The sequence below is a fragment of the Vicia villosa genome, linkage group LG4 (genome assembly GCF_029867415.1).
Source record: "Vicia villosa cultivar HV-30 ecotype Madison, WI linkage group LG4, Vvil1.0, whole genome shotgun sequence".
NCBI lineage: Eukaryota > Viridiplantae > Streptophyta > Magnoliopsida > Fabales > Fabaceae > Vicia > Vicia villosa.
The window spans coordinates 112,149,499-112,164,364 of record NC_081183.1 but is presented as its reverse complement, the minus strand read 5'-3'; positions in this window follow the sequence as shown (position 1 = coordinate 112,164,364).

Here is a 14,866-nt window from a genome sequence, read left to right as displayed (position 1 = left end):
CTACCCAACCATACACCTTTATTCTCTTAGCGTAGTATCACCTCTAATAACTCGTGTGACTTACTGATATAACAATCCTCCCATAGCCACACTCCATTCACACAGTCATCTAATGTCCGTTCCACCTCTGAATCAGACACTAAACTGACTTCCTCGACGACTGCACCCTTCATTGCAGTGCTTCCAACGGTCGGAGTGTAGTCACAATGCAAGAAATTGCACTTTGTATTTCGAACATCTCTCTTATAGACTCCTCAGCTGTTCTCAAACCAAAATGTCCATGCTTTACCAAGATTGACATTTCTTCACTCAGAGTATCTACAGACACTCTACCAAATACGTCACACATCAAACTAGTCCAAGATACAATTCGCATATTCCATCACCGGTTGCTAATGGTACATGATAGCCACTCACCATGCTGACCAGGATATCATGATCGCACATGAGTCCCACTCTAGACACTCATGCAAAATTGCCAACTTAACACTTCATGAAACGAGAACGTCTGCAAGGTATAATTTGTCTCTAACTTGCGCGAGCATGATCATTCAGAGTCTCTATAAGCATAGTATCGGATCCTCTACCATCGAGCGCGACGTATGGATCCTTATCCCACATACCTTATGAGAGTCTAGATTTGTGTCTCACGAGTGCCAAATTAGAACTCTACGTTGAGCTTCAGATCACATTTGTCCCACATATGTCGGAAAAAGGATGACTCACGCATCTTATGCACGATAGCGATACTATGGCATTATACCCGTCTGGTAGTACCAACATGGTGGTCGAACTCCGAGGCCATGTATCCAGGTAACCTACCTCAGTGGCGTATAATGATCCCCACGCGTATCCTATAGTCGCAACCGACAAGTGTCTGAACAGGCCTCCAATAGGCTCATCGTTGCTCAAGTCCTTCAAATCACACTCCTCAGGATGCTAAAACCTGAGAGTGCTACATATCCAGGTTTACTTACTCGGAAAGCCAAAACGCCAAGCACGAAGATTTGAAGTTCAACTTCGGATTACCATGCAGTGCGCGTACCCACTCCTCCCACACATGCATGAGATTCCAAGGATAATTCAGTTCAGATAGGAATACTATGGTTCCTAACAATCCACGCAACTGCAATCCTCCTGCTGATGTTCCAGATAGGTGCTAGTTCTTGTTTGCCTGAACGCCCAACGCCAAGCGTAGTTTTATGGCTTCACTCGGGGTCAGATGAACCATAACTAACAAGAATATAGGTTACTGTATTTCACGCTTCTCCATCATTTCATATTCCGTCTAGCGTAGTTCTAGGGCTTAAATACAAAATGATAAGAACGGAAATGCATGTCCTTTTCTATCGACAAGGTATACAAGCTTCGCCCAATCGTAAGTTACCACGTTCGTATGTTTCACCAACCTTGACTAGGAAACTACTCTCGCCTAGGGTACTTCAAGTTAGATCAGGATCTAATACTTCGCCCATCCAATCACTGTTCGTACCAGCGTAATCAGAAAGGTCTGACTCCTCTGTCCGCGCTTCCAAAGGTTATTTCGTTCTACCAGATCTTCAATCACACCTAGCACCAGCAGCATCATCGGTACTGAATCCTACTAAATCCTAGCTCAACGCCTTCGGAGAATTCACTTACAAGGCTCTTTCTCAATCCTGTATGGATTTCCCTTGCTATTACCAAGACTTAGAGAAGGTTTCACTCCGTCCAATAAAAATCCTGGGGGTTCTAGTTGTCTCGATCCACACCTTGGCAGTTCGGGTATTACTTCTTTGCGTCAAATGCTCCTCTTAAGTCTGACAACTCCAACATCCTTTCTACTTACATCGTCCAGTAAATCCAGCTTCCATATACAATTCACCACCCAACTAATCCTTGCTACTTGGGTTCACGACACTTACAGGTTTACGAGTCCTCGTGACGGCTCTGCCGTAATTCTACTGTCTCGCACTCAGTCGATGAGTTGATCAAGTTCGAAGACTAAATGAGATATCAGTAAAATTAGGTTAGCAACACACACATTTGAGGAAGAAAAGAATTGCTAATGATGTCTCATGGCTCGGCCGAGAATCGACCTGCTCTGATACCAACTGTAACACCCCATACATAACTGACTAGTATATTATGCATGAAGCGTTAAAATTGATATTGAGTACATACACAAGTCAAGGTACAGTATTTGATCCATATAAAATACAGCATGAAAGTCTACTAAGAAGCATAATACATGAATCTTCAATAGATCTTGCACAGCGGAATGTCAAAACCAACGAGGTCTTCGAGCCAACACCATTTCAAGCCATCAATCCGAACCTGCTATCTATCAAAAGCTACTAAACTGCACCTGAAAAAAAGATAAGTTGATTGGCGTGAGATTACTAAATCTCAGTGAGTCCTCCTATCCTATGGGTCCACTCGGATCTACAGGGTACATGCATCAAAACCGAATCCACCATTGATCCGGGGTTTATCCTCACATCCGGTACAAGTACGGAGAAAACAAGGAATCGTCCACCATAGGACTCATCATATCACAAGTATATAAACACGCATGCGGAAACCCATACCCGTGTACGGGGAATCCAGAAGTGCGTTAATACCCCGACCAGGTTATAAAACACACCCTCGATGGGTTACCTCCCATGCATATATGTCAAGAGACTTGTACAAGCACACTGCAAGAATGATTAGATGGGTTCGCACAAGCCTAGATAGCCGCGAGATAACCTTAGCCTAATTGGCGTCATAGTCCCATTAACCATCTTCACGCACGTGTGTTAACGCCGAGTACAAATACGCCATCTTGACACATGGGCCCATCGGGCGAAAGCCTATTGCTTAGTCTACTTGACTTCACTAGAGGTGGTTTACCTGTTATGCGTAGGCCGACTTAGCCGCATAACGCCACCATACCGAGCACGCAAGTGTGTTAACGCCAAGTGAGTAAAAAGCCCCGTACGGCACTCACAAGCACATTTAAATGGTAACTCATGTGTGAGCCCAAATGATCATAAGATCGAGCTATAACATGGACCATAAAGTCCGGGACACTCCATTGACCATAAGCTCGGAGTCATGTACCCAACCTAGCCCCCGACCCGCTTCGATTCAAGCATACACACGCATAACAAGCGCTAAGTCACACAAGCATACAAAACTCGAATAATTAACCGCAACAACGGGCATCACACAAAACATCATGCCACAAACAAGCAACCATCTTCAAACGTCAATCGAACGGACGGATAAACATAATATGATCATCATAAAGCATATCGATATAATGCATCAATTAATGATCCACAGATTGAGAATCAACACATCCATGATCATATACAACATTAGCATGTTCAAATACAATTTAAACAAGCCTCACACGACCAAGGAGGCATTCGGTTCTCTATTCGGAACGGAACTGCTCTTGGGGGAATTAGTAACGTAAAATCTCAGCCGACAAGGTTCACTAAGTGGGTTTCCAATATTATTAAATCAAACATTCTGGTTTGGGGACCAATTTTATTAGAAAATACACGTCGCTAGCTTTCCAACGATATAAAGTTTGCGCGAAACGGACTTACAACGCAAAAGTTAAGAATTTCCAAAGTTTTCTATTTTTTTCCATTTCGCTCAGGGTAATCGATTACCCAAAGTCAGTAACCGATTACTGGCCCCAAAGACAGCCTAGAATTGCATTTTTAATAGCATAATCGGTTACCTACATACCCGTAAGCAGTTACTGTGCATCAGAATGTGTTTTTCTGCATTTTTAAGGGTTCTAAACCAGTCCCAAACCTATCTAATTTATTAAAGTATCACAATTGATCCCAAACAAATTTCTAACATGCATATATACATAATCATCAGCATGCAAAGGATTTAAGCAATACAAACATCCCATAACATTATCAACTAACAATTTATCATATTAGCATGTTAATCATCATGGATTTTCACTCAAACCCCAAATCCTAACATGTAATTTCCCATGATTCCCCCAAAGTCTCTAACTAAGGCTCACCTTGGATCAAATGGAGGTTAACACAACATTCATGCTGCCATGGTACTCTCCTCTTGCCCAAAAATTCATCTTCTTCATCATCAAATGCGCAGCCACACCTTAACACACATTCAGCATGCATCACTTCAGTACAAATTCGTTTATCTCCTTCAATACAACACCTATGAATGCAAATTAGTATACCAAATCGAAGAGAATTTTGTAACACCCGTATATTTTAATTTTTAATTTAAATGGAAATTTAATTAATAATTAGAATTATTGGTGGTTTGTGGGATTTAATTGGAAAAGGATGGTTTATGGTGTTGGGCCATGTGTGATGTTAGTAAAGAGGGGGTGCTATGTTAGTAGGCCTTTTACTAAATTAAAATCTATTTTTCATAAAAATAAGGAATTGAGGAAAAAGGAAAATAGATGTGGAAGAGGAGCAGAAGAGTAGAAGTGCTGATACGTGAAAGAGGAACAGAAGAGGAAGAGGGCTAATCAAGATCTTTTGCTAAGGTAAGGGGGGACTCTTCCGGTTAATATCTTTTATTATATCGTAGATAATAAGACTGATTTAGATGCATTGTTTGTGTCAATTGGTTATATGATGGATTGGGGTTTTGGGATGATTTTGAAGGGAATTGTATGATTTGATGAATTGTATGATTATATGATTGTTATGATGATTAAGTGATCCTCTTTGTGTGTTATATTTGTGTCATAACATGTATGTGGCTGATATGGTGGTAATTGAGGTTCATGACATAACTTCGTTTGGGTTTTGGGGATTTTGGGGTAAATCCCGTAATGCTGTCAATTGCGATGAAAGTTGTGACTTTTGCCAGTTCGCGTCGCGAAGGTAGGTGCGCGCCGCGAAGGCGTAGTGATTTTCTCGTTCCGCGCCGCGAACGTGTGTTTGCGCCGCGAAGGCGTGTTTTCTATTCGTTACGCGCTGCGGACTGGGTGTGACGCCGCGTGCTGTAGCGATAGTTGTTTTCTTGAAAAATGTAAAGATGTGTAACTTTCAAACCGTAAGTCCGTTTTAGACGCCGTTTTGGACGTTGTTCCTTAAATTGAATGCTCTACCATATGAAATAAATAAAACAACAATAACTTGATTTTATTTTGAAAAGTACCTTTTTCTCCAAATGTGGTTTATTCTGGTTTTGCATAGTTGACGAGATGCAATGAATGTTGTTTGCATAATTGAATATGTGCAATGATGTGTGTTGTGATAATGTGGTTGCTCCTGCTTGTTATGCAAATGGATGTTGTTCATGGTAAATATGATTATCATGTGTTTTGATGAATGGTGATGTAAATACTCTGTTTCTGTTGGGTTAATTTGTGGTACTTAGTACACGATTGTGAGAGGTGTCATTGTTGTTGCACTGAATGGCGGATGTTCTACCTGTTATGTTGTCGTGGTGGTAATTGATGTTTGATATACATATATTGTTGAGGTAAAATATGTATTTTATTATGGTTGAGAAATAGCATAATTGTGTGTGGCTATTGATTATTGTGTTGGTTGATGATTATGACATTTGGATGGTTTATGTGGATGATGAGCATGTTATGGTTGATACATGCATTTCATAATCATTATGTGGCTGATCCTTGACGATGGTGGATCAGTGGTAGCTAATTCCCATTGTGTGGAATTAGTGAGTGGGTGTTGCCGTATCCTTGACGATGGTGGATCGGTGAGTTGGGTTATCCCAGATTTTGGTACCACATGCATATAGTTGCATTTGCATTAGGCTACTTGTGTTATTATAACATGAATGGAAGATTGTCCAATGTTATAATATGTGATGATTGTATAATGGTTATGATTTGTTTGGATGAAGTATGGTGTTGTCTCTTGGTAATGTATTCTATTTATTGTTGTGTGTTGATGAGTACTTCCTGACAATCTGAATATAATGAAATTGGATGAATAATGTGACTATGATGTGTTATTGTTTATAATTCGATAACATTTGTTAATTGTGAATGAGACTCACCCTTACTGTTGATATTTTCAGATTGAGGATAGCGGCTTTTGGCTCGGTGAGGATTAGCTCATGAGTTAGTTTGTTTAGTATAGCATCGGTGTCATGCTCTGATATTGTAACACTGGGGGAACGCTAGTTTAGAGTTGATGATGATACTCTATTTTGTTGTTATTGGAATAATTTTGTGAGATATTGCATAGATGATGTTATGCTTATCTGTTGATTAATGTTCCGCTGTGTAGAAACATGATTTTGTTAAATGGATGATTTGCCCCTAAGTGAAGCATGACAATTGATTTATGATAATTTGTTTTAAATTGAATTGTGGCACCCTTGTTTTCATGTTTTACTCTGAATTATTTTATTAATTTCCGCGGGGTTTAGAAGGGTGTTACAAATTTCGTTAGCTTTCCAACAAGACCAGAATCGTTACGATCAGAGTTACGAGCAGAGAGATAATACCGTTTTAGTGGAGTTGTACCAAGAGTTGCGAAAATGGCTTGTTGAACACAAGCTCTTCTTTCTCCTTCATGCTTCTAAGCTCTTTTCTCTCATAAATTCTGATTTGTATAGCTCCTCTACCAAACACGCCCTTATGTTCCCATGCAAATAGAAGTAAATGTCCATTATGCCCTCTAACTAAGCTATAATTACCATCATGCCATTAGTTGAATTCTAACTAAACTCTTTCCATTCTAACAACTTTCCTTCCTAATGCATAATTAATCCATAATTCTCTCTTAGTTCTTCATAATCATACTTAGGTAAATATGGATGTTACATTAGTATTCATATTTGCTAATTCAATTTATGTATTCTATTTTTCCATTAAAAGTTCATCATTCATAATTTTTTTAAATTCTTCTAGTGTTAAAACTTTTTCAGTCATCTTCACTAGTTTGCTTATGGGTTTCTTCATAATTTTTAAATCTTACGGCTAAACAATCTTTGGTAGTATAAGTCACAACCTCTGTAGGTGTTAATGTTTCAGCTTCAGTCGGAATCTTGTTTTTAATTTTCCATTCCTCTCCATCTAAAAGAGAAGGAGAAATTGGTTCTGGACCTAAAAAGTTAATTCCTCTTGATCTAATTGTTTACACCACTACTCATCACTCTTTCTATGCAATCGAATATAATATATGCTTTTCAACATGCTTATCAATTAGAACAAATTATGGACACTAATAAAGACTTAGAAATTATAACAAATGACCATACTAATCTCTTAAGACCAACCTAACTATATAGGTCTGGATTCCTTGAAAATAATTCAAGCTTAATTAGAACACATAGGTCAGAAATGCTAGAATTACCAGATGGTCATATTGAAGAATTTGGATTATTAACAAATGACGGTATAAATCAATTAAATAAAAAACAAATGAATTATGTACATTTAGGATTAATTACAACTGGTGTAAGAGGTTTAGTAATGAAACAAAATGGTGCCAAAGTACTAATAGCCATTTTCAATACTAGGTATCTAGAACTAAATAGACAAATTATGGGAGTAATTGAAGTAGACATGAATAATAATTGTGTAATCCATTATTTATGCCCAAACTTTACCATAGGAATTAAAGACTTAAATTACATTAAAATTCAAGTTCAAAGTAAAGGATTTAAAAAATTTAAGGGATCAAATGTTGTGATAGACATAATTTTTATTGGAAAATTATCAACACAGGTCTCACCAAAATTTAAACTGAAAATTGATGATATGGTTAAAACAATTACTTCAAGAGGAATTAACTTTGTAGGTCCAGAACCAATTTCTCCTTCTCTTTTAGCTGGAGAGGAATGGAAAATTAAAAACAAGATTCCGACAGAAGCTGAAACATTAACACCTACAGAGGTTGTGACTTATACTGCCGAAGATTATTTAGCCTTAAGATTTAAAAATTATGAAGAAACCCATAAGCAAACTAGTGAAGATGACTGAAAAAGTTTTAACACTAGAAGAATTTCAAAAAATTAAGAATGATGAACTTTTAATGGAAAAATACAATACAGAAACTGAATTAGCAAATATGAATACTAACGAAAAATTCCTTATGGAAAAATATTTGGAAGACGTGCAAAGTCTAAAAAATATATTCGAAGAACTGAAAATGTAGAAAAAGAAAATTCGGAGATAAACTACTCAGAAAAAAATTTAGTAAATGAAGTATCTAGCAACTCTGCTACATCTAGATTTCCAAATAGTAGACCAACTCAAATGAATTACTCTATAAGACACCCTTCAAGATTGCCTGTGGCTATTTACACTAACAACAACCATAACTTAAGGACATTAGGAAATATTAGAAAATTCAAATTCTCCAAAAGATAAAAATTATTCAGAAAATAAAGTAGAAACCAAATTTAAAAACTTAGAAAATAAGGCAGACAAATTAGAAGCAAGACTTGAATGTTTAGAAGAAAAAATTAAAAAACTAACCGAAATTATTGAAAAAGGAAAATTACCAGCCTATAAAACTAATTTTAAATTAACCAAAATTACTCAGGAAGAAGTTAACATTATAAATAATATAGAAAAACCTTGTGAAATTCTTGTTCCACTAATTTGTAATAAAGAAAAATTTATACAAATTATAATACCAGCAAAAATTAATATTCATGGTTAAACAAAAATAAAATTGTTAACTTCATGGTTAAAAAAATATTCATGAATAAAATCGTTAATATTCATGGTTAAAAAATTAATATTCATGGTTAAAGAAAAATTTACCAATTTTAGTAGATTTTGGAGCAACTTCATCTACTATAGATGTAAGAATAATTCCAGAGGGCTTAAAAAATAAAATTGTTAAAGTAAAACAATCATATTCTACACTGTTTGTTGGAACTAAATTATTGACAGGTTCACAATTTAAAAATATCCAAATAAAATTCCAAACAAATTGTAATTATTGGTCAGATTATTATCAATGGCCAAAAATTTGGGTTAGAGATATGAATCTTTTTGTTCCTGTTATTATGGGATTAGACTTTATCCTCCATAATTCTCGACAAATTAGTATTAACAAGGATTATGTGACAATAAGTAAAAATTGTTCATTAATACCTATATATTATTTCAAACTTTAAACCACAAATGAAATCAGAAACCTGCAATTGCAAGGGAAATAAGGATGAATGTTCTTGCAATAATATAGAACAATAAGATTTAGATTTAGACATAGACAATAGTATAGAAAGTGAGTTACACTTAATAGATACTACAAATTTCACGAAAAATCTACAAAATTATGACCTAGAACAAATAATTAAAAAAATAGGAGAAAATCCTACAAAATTTTGGGAAAGAAATAAAACTCAATGTAAGTTAGAAATTATCAACCCAGATACTACTATTAAATCACCTAATATCAAGTATGGTAATTGGGAACAAGAAGAATTTAAAATGCACCTTAAGCAATTGTTGAAATGTGGAATTATTCAAAAATCAAATTCTAGACACAGAACCCCTGCTTTTATTATTAAAAAAGAAACGGAAAAGAAAAGAGGACAATCTAGAATGATTTTTGATTATAGAAGATTAAATGACAGAACATTTGAAGATGGATATTGTATACCTGACAAAGACACTTTAATTAACAAATTTCAAGGTAAAAATTGGTTTTCTAAATTTGATCTAAAATCAGGCTTTTGGCAAGTAAAAATGCATAAACATAGCATTGAGTGAACAGCTTTTTCTTGTCCATTAGGATATTTTGAATGTCTAGTTATGCCATTTGGACTTAAAAATGCTCCACAAATTTTCCAAAGAATGATGGATGACATTTTTAAGGAATGTTACAATTTTACACGTGTTTATATTGATGATGTTCTTGTTTTTTCTAAATCTGAAAAAGAACATCTAGAACATTTATATATAATTTTTTTCTTATTCGAAAAACATGGTTTAATAATATCAAAAAAGAAAATTGAAATTGGAAAAAATTATATCTCTTTTTTAGGGACGAAAATAGGAAATGGAACACTATTAAATTACAGCCTCATATTTCTAGAAAGATTTTAGAATTTTCAGATAAATTGGAAGACTTAAAACAATTACAATCTTTTCTAGGATTAGTAAATTATGTTAGGCCATATTTCAAAAATTTGTCTAAATTAACTTCTCCCTTATATAATAAGGCAAAAAGGAGTTAGAAAATTCAATGATCAAGATATCAAAATAGTTCAACAATTGAAAGAACAAATTAAAGCATTAGAACCATTGGCTTTACCATTAGAATCAGATTATTTAATTGTAGAAACTGATGGGTGTGAATTAGGATGGGGAGGAATCTTAATCAAAAAAACCCAATGAATTTTCTTTGTTATCATTAGAAAAAATTTGTAGATATACTTCAGGAACTTTCAAAGAAAAAGGATATTTAACATCCCTTGACTATGAAATTTTAGCTATTATTTATGTTTTGGAAAAATTTGCTTTATTTATTTTATCTAAAAAACAAATTACTATTAGAACTGATTGTGAAGCAATAGTAAAATTTGCAGATACAAAAAATGAAAAAAATTAACCTCTAATAGATGGCTTAAATTTAGAGAATTTGTCTTAAATAGAGGATTTAAGATAAAATGGGAACATATTAAAGGAAAAGATAATAAAATACCAGATTTATTATCTAGAAAATTGTTACATAATTAACAATTGTGACTGGATTTTTTCAGAAAAAATATAGGAAATTCAGACATTACAAATGGCAGGCAAAGTCATTGACTTTGATGTGACCAAATTAAAGAAATTTTCTGAAAAGGAACAATTCAAAACATCTTTAAGAAATCAGCTCAAAAAAGAAGAAACATGTCTTTTAGACAACATTTGGAACTTATCCACCAGCTCTCAAGGTAACAACAAGATAGTAACAGTAATAAATGCATTAGCATCTTATTTTGCTACTGGAAGACATTTTAGCAAAAAACCATTTGTTTGCTATACATTATTCACTGGTCCGAAAGCTGGAGTTTATTTAGATTGGGAAGAAATGGCCCAATTAATTGAAGAAATTAAATTATTTCCAATATATGGTCAACCCTTGTATATAGGATTCTACAATATACAAGAGGCCATAGACACGGTAATTAAGACTTGTGGAAATGATATTATCATATCACCACGAGTTCTTAAATACCAAAATTATTTAAAACACTTGGAAACCTTTGGTGACCAAGAATTTTTACATGAAATTCAAAACATTGTTCCTAAAGGCAAAGGAAAAGAAGTTTCCTTACGACCACAAATTCCACTAAAAGAACAAAAAACTTTCAATGAAACATTAACTTCTACAAAAAAACCCAAAATTCACCACAAGTTTGGTAAATTTGGGAAAACCATCAATTCAGACACCTCCCAAGACTTTTGTAGAAGAAATGGGAATAAAAACATTTATTTTGTTACAAGAAGCCTTGGGCCAAATTTGTAACAACCAAATTATTCAAAATAGAATCTCCACTGAATGGGATTTTGTATACAATAATTATAAACAATGCCAAAACATGTTTGAAGTCTGTCCTGAAAATCAAGAGGGTGAATGTTTTTGTCAACTGGATTCTGCCATTAGGAAGGCAAGAATCTCATTGCCAACTTTTAAAACCTTCAAATTCAGAGATTATCCTACATCATTAACTAATTTGCTTAAACATGGACTGACAAGTGTAATTAATGTTCCACCATTATATGACTTTAATCCTTATTTTCCAGCATTCCTAGCAGACACATTAGAAACCATAACGCCATAATTTCCAGAAAATGCGAAACTGGAAATAACATCGTAATATCTAGATTTTCACAATAACTGTCCGAGTCATCATTTAATTTGGCTATATTTCAAGAACTTGTATATTGAATTTGAAGAATTCCAAGTACAAAATTCTGGTCCAAAGACCTTACACTTGGAAGACTTCCCACAGCAAATAGAAATTGCTAGATCCAAAATAATTTCCAAAGACTTTGGCTGGTCCAAATACAAAATGGACGAAAAGAATCTTCTAAGAGAAGATAAAACGGGGAAAATTTATTGCAATTCAGATATTACAAAAAAAATCTTTTTCTCTTTTGAAGTTAAACATTCAAGGCCGAAATTGGTAGAGGCATATAGGAGAAGAAGCACATCCTAGGGAAAAAGATCAGTATCCTCAGAATCCTCACAAGATAATCCTTAAATTGTGTAAATTACAAAAAAAGGAAACGTCACTGATGACGTAAAATTGAAGAAATTATTGGTGAGAGGTATAAGGCTGAAAAAGACAATTATCAAGAGAACAGTTACTTAACCCTTCCAAGATATGAAAGGGTAATCGTGACACACAATGCTATAAAAGGGGGCTTGTCCCTTTCAACTTTTATTATGTACATTACTAATATGTAAGTTAGGTAAAGTTGTTTTGTTTCTATTAGAGTAAATAGTACTTTAGATAAGGTTAGAAGTTAGTACCTTATCTTTGCATAATGTAAAAATCATAAAGTATTATTCTCTAGAGACTTCCTCTTCACCTATAAAAGGAAGCTCTCATCACGTTTGTAAATACACTACTACTCATCACTCTTCATATGCAATCAAATATAATATATCTTTTTCAACATGCTTAGTATCAATTTCCAACACTAAATTCCTTATTCCTTATTCCTTATTCCTATTGCTCTCAAAAGGTATGAGTTTTTAAGCAATTAGTTTAACTTGTTTATGTATGTTTATTTTTATTACTAGTATTAATTCATGTTTATCTCACAATCAAAAGACGTAAATCCTGTTTGAACCGAATGTGTTATAGTCTAAAGAAATAATCCGATAGGAAAAATCCATAAGGGAAAATAGTGCCGCTAGGATGAGGTTCTTAGACAATAAGGAACATTGACGCAGAGGTTGTCTCTGGAAGAAACTCTGTGGAAGTAGGTTAGGGATGAAAAGGTGAGATTTTTAGATAAACAAGGACAATTTACTAGTGATAAGAATAAACATAAATAAATAAGTTTAACAAGTGTGAAGAACTCATACCTCAAGAGAAAGAAGCAATAGGAAGAAGGAATATTAATATAAAACAAAAACACCCTCCACTCAAAAGAAAATAAACTTACATTATGGAAATCGAAAATAAAAATTCTAATTTCACAACACAGAGGTATTTTTCAAATTATTTTGGATTTGATTATTCTGAACTTACCTCCACCAAACAATTATCAGGACTCGTGTTTATCCAAAATTTTGATGAAAAAATAACATATTTACTTCAGGCATTCCCATACCCTGATCTAGTTAAAATTATTCTTAAAAAAATAAAATTTTCTTATTTTCAAGAAAAATAATATTAGAGACATTACAAGACATAATAGAAAAAGATTGAAGAACAGGAATTGAAATGTCTAGTCAGTAATTTAAATGAATTCACTTCCACTTCACTTCATTTAGATTTTTTTGAAGGACATTTTTATGGAGATCATTCACAGGTATACTACAGAATGAGAAACCATAGAAAAATTCAACCAAGAATAACTATAAATTTTAGGAGGTTTAATCCAACAAATTCTGACGGTTCTATAAATTTTGATGAAGATGGATATGAAAAAGATTAAATTCCCTGCACATAACTCTGATCAGATGAATCCTCTAATAGGATTCACGTCTATTAATTTATTGAGGGTATTAAAATTAGGAGTTATGGGGTTTAACATTTGTATTGTTAAACCCAATCTCTTATAAAAAGAACCTTCTAATCGAATATGGGGGTGTATTTTAGAGGAATTCTTTTGAGCCCAATTTGAGCCCATTTAGAGTTTTGCTTGAGATCTTTTAAGTTTTTAACTAAGTATTAGTCTTTATTAATTTATTTATATATTTAAAATTTATTAAGTTAATTATTTTGTTTTAGTTAATTAGAGTTATTAGTTAACCAATTATTAAATTAAGTAATATTATTCTTTATGGTATAATTTATAGTATTGTTATTTTAAACTATGGTTATTAGGTCATTATTATTATTCTAATCAATAGAAACTTATATAATAAAAAATACTCTTTTTATCTAGTAATTAGGTTTTTAAATTACAAGTTGATCCATCTCTTTGTTAATTTATATTTAGTTATTTAAATTATTATTATTATTAATTATTATTTATTAATTATTATTTTTATTAATTATTATTATTTTTTGAGAATGTTGACCGAAGTCAACTAGGGCAAAACCTTGTTCATCTTCTTCTTCTTCTTCCAGTTGAGGCCACCATCACTATCTCACAAACACTAATTTGTAGAATTCAAGCCCAAGTCCATAAAGATCAAAACAAAATACACACAAAATGAGATATTTTATTTAGTTTATGAATCATTACAACAAATCAAAATTTCTAAACAAAAATCAAATCAAAACCTAAGACTAAAACAAATCTCTAATTAAATCAAATATATTACAATCAATTACAAAGCAAATCTAATTTATAAAAATTAAATCAAAGATTGAATCACATCAAACATAATCAAATCCAATTTTATTAACAAATCAAATATATTACAATCAAATCTAATTTACAACAAATTGAATCATTCCTAATATGAATTAACCCTAAAGCTATAAATAAGAAACCTAAGTCTACAGAAAAAGGGATGAAGAAGAAACCCTAATCTAAAAGACGGAGAAAGAAAGATCGGAGAAGGGTGTTGAAGCGCGAAGCCTTCAACCTTGCGCCGACACTTGCAAAATTTCAAAATATTAAAAAGGGTTGTATGCCATATAATATACTTTTAACGTCTTCACAATATGCGTTACACAAAACTGCGACAATTACCAAACTGCGTACGATAATTTAAAATACACTTCAACATACAAACTTCGATGGCATACAACCTCTAAAAAAACA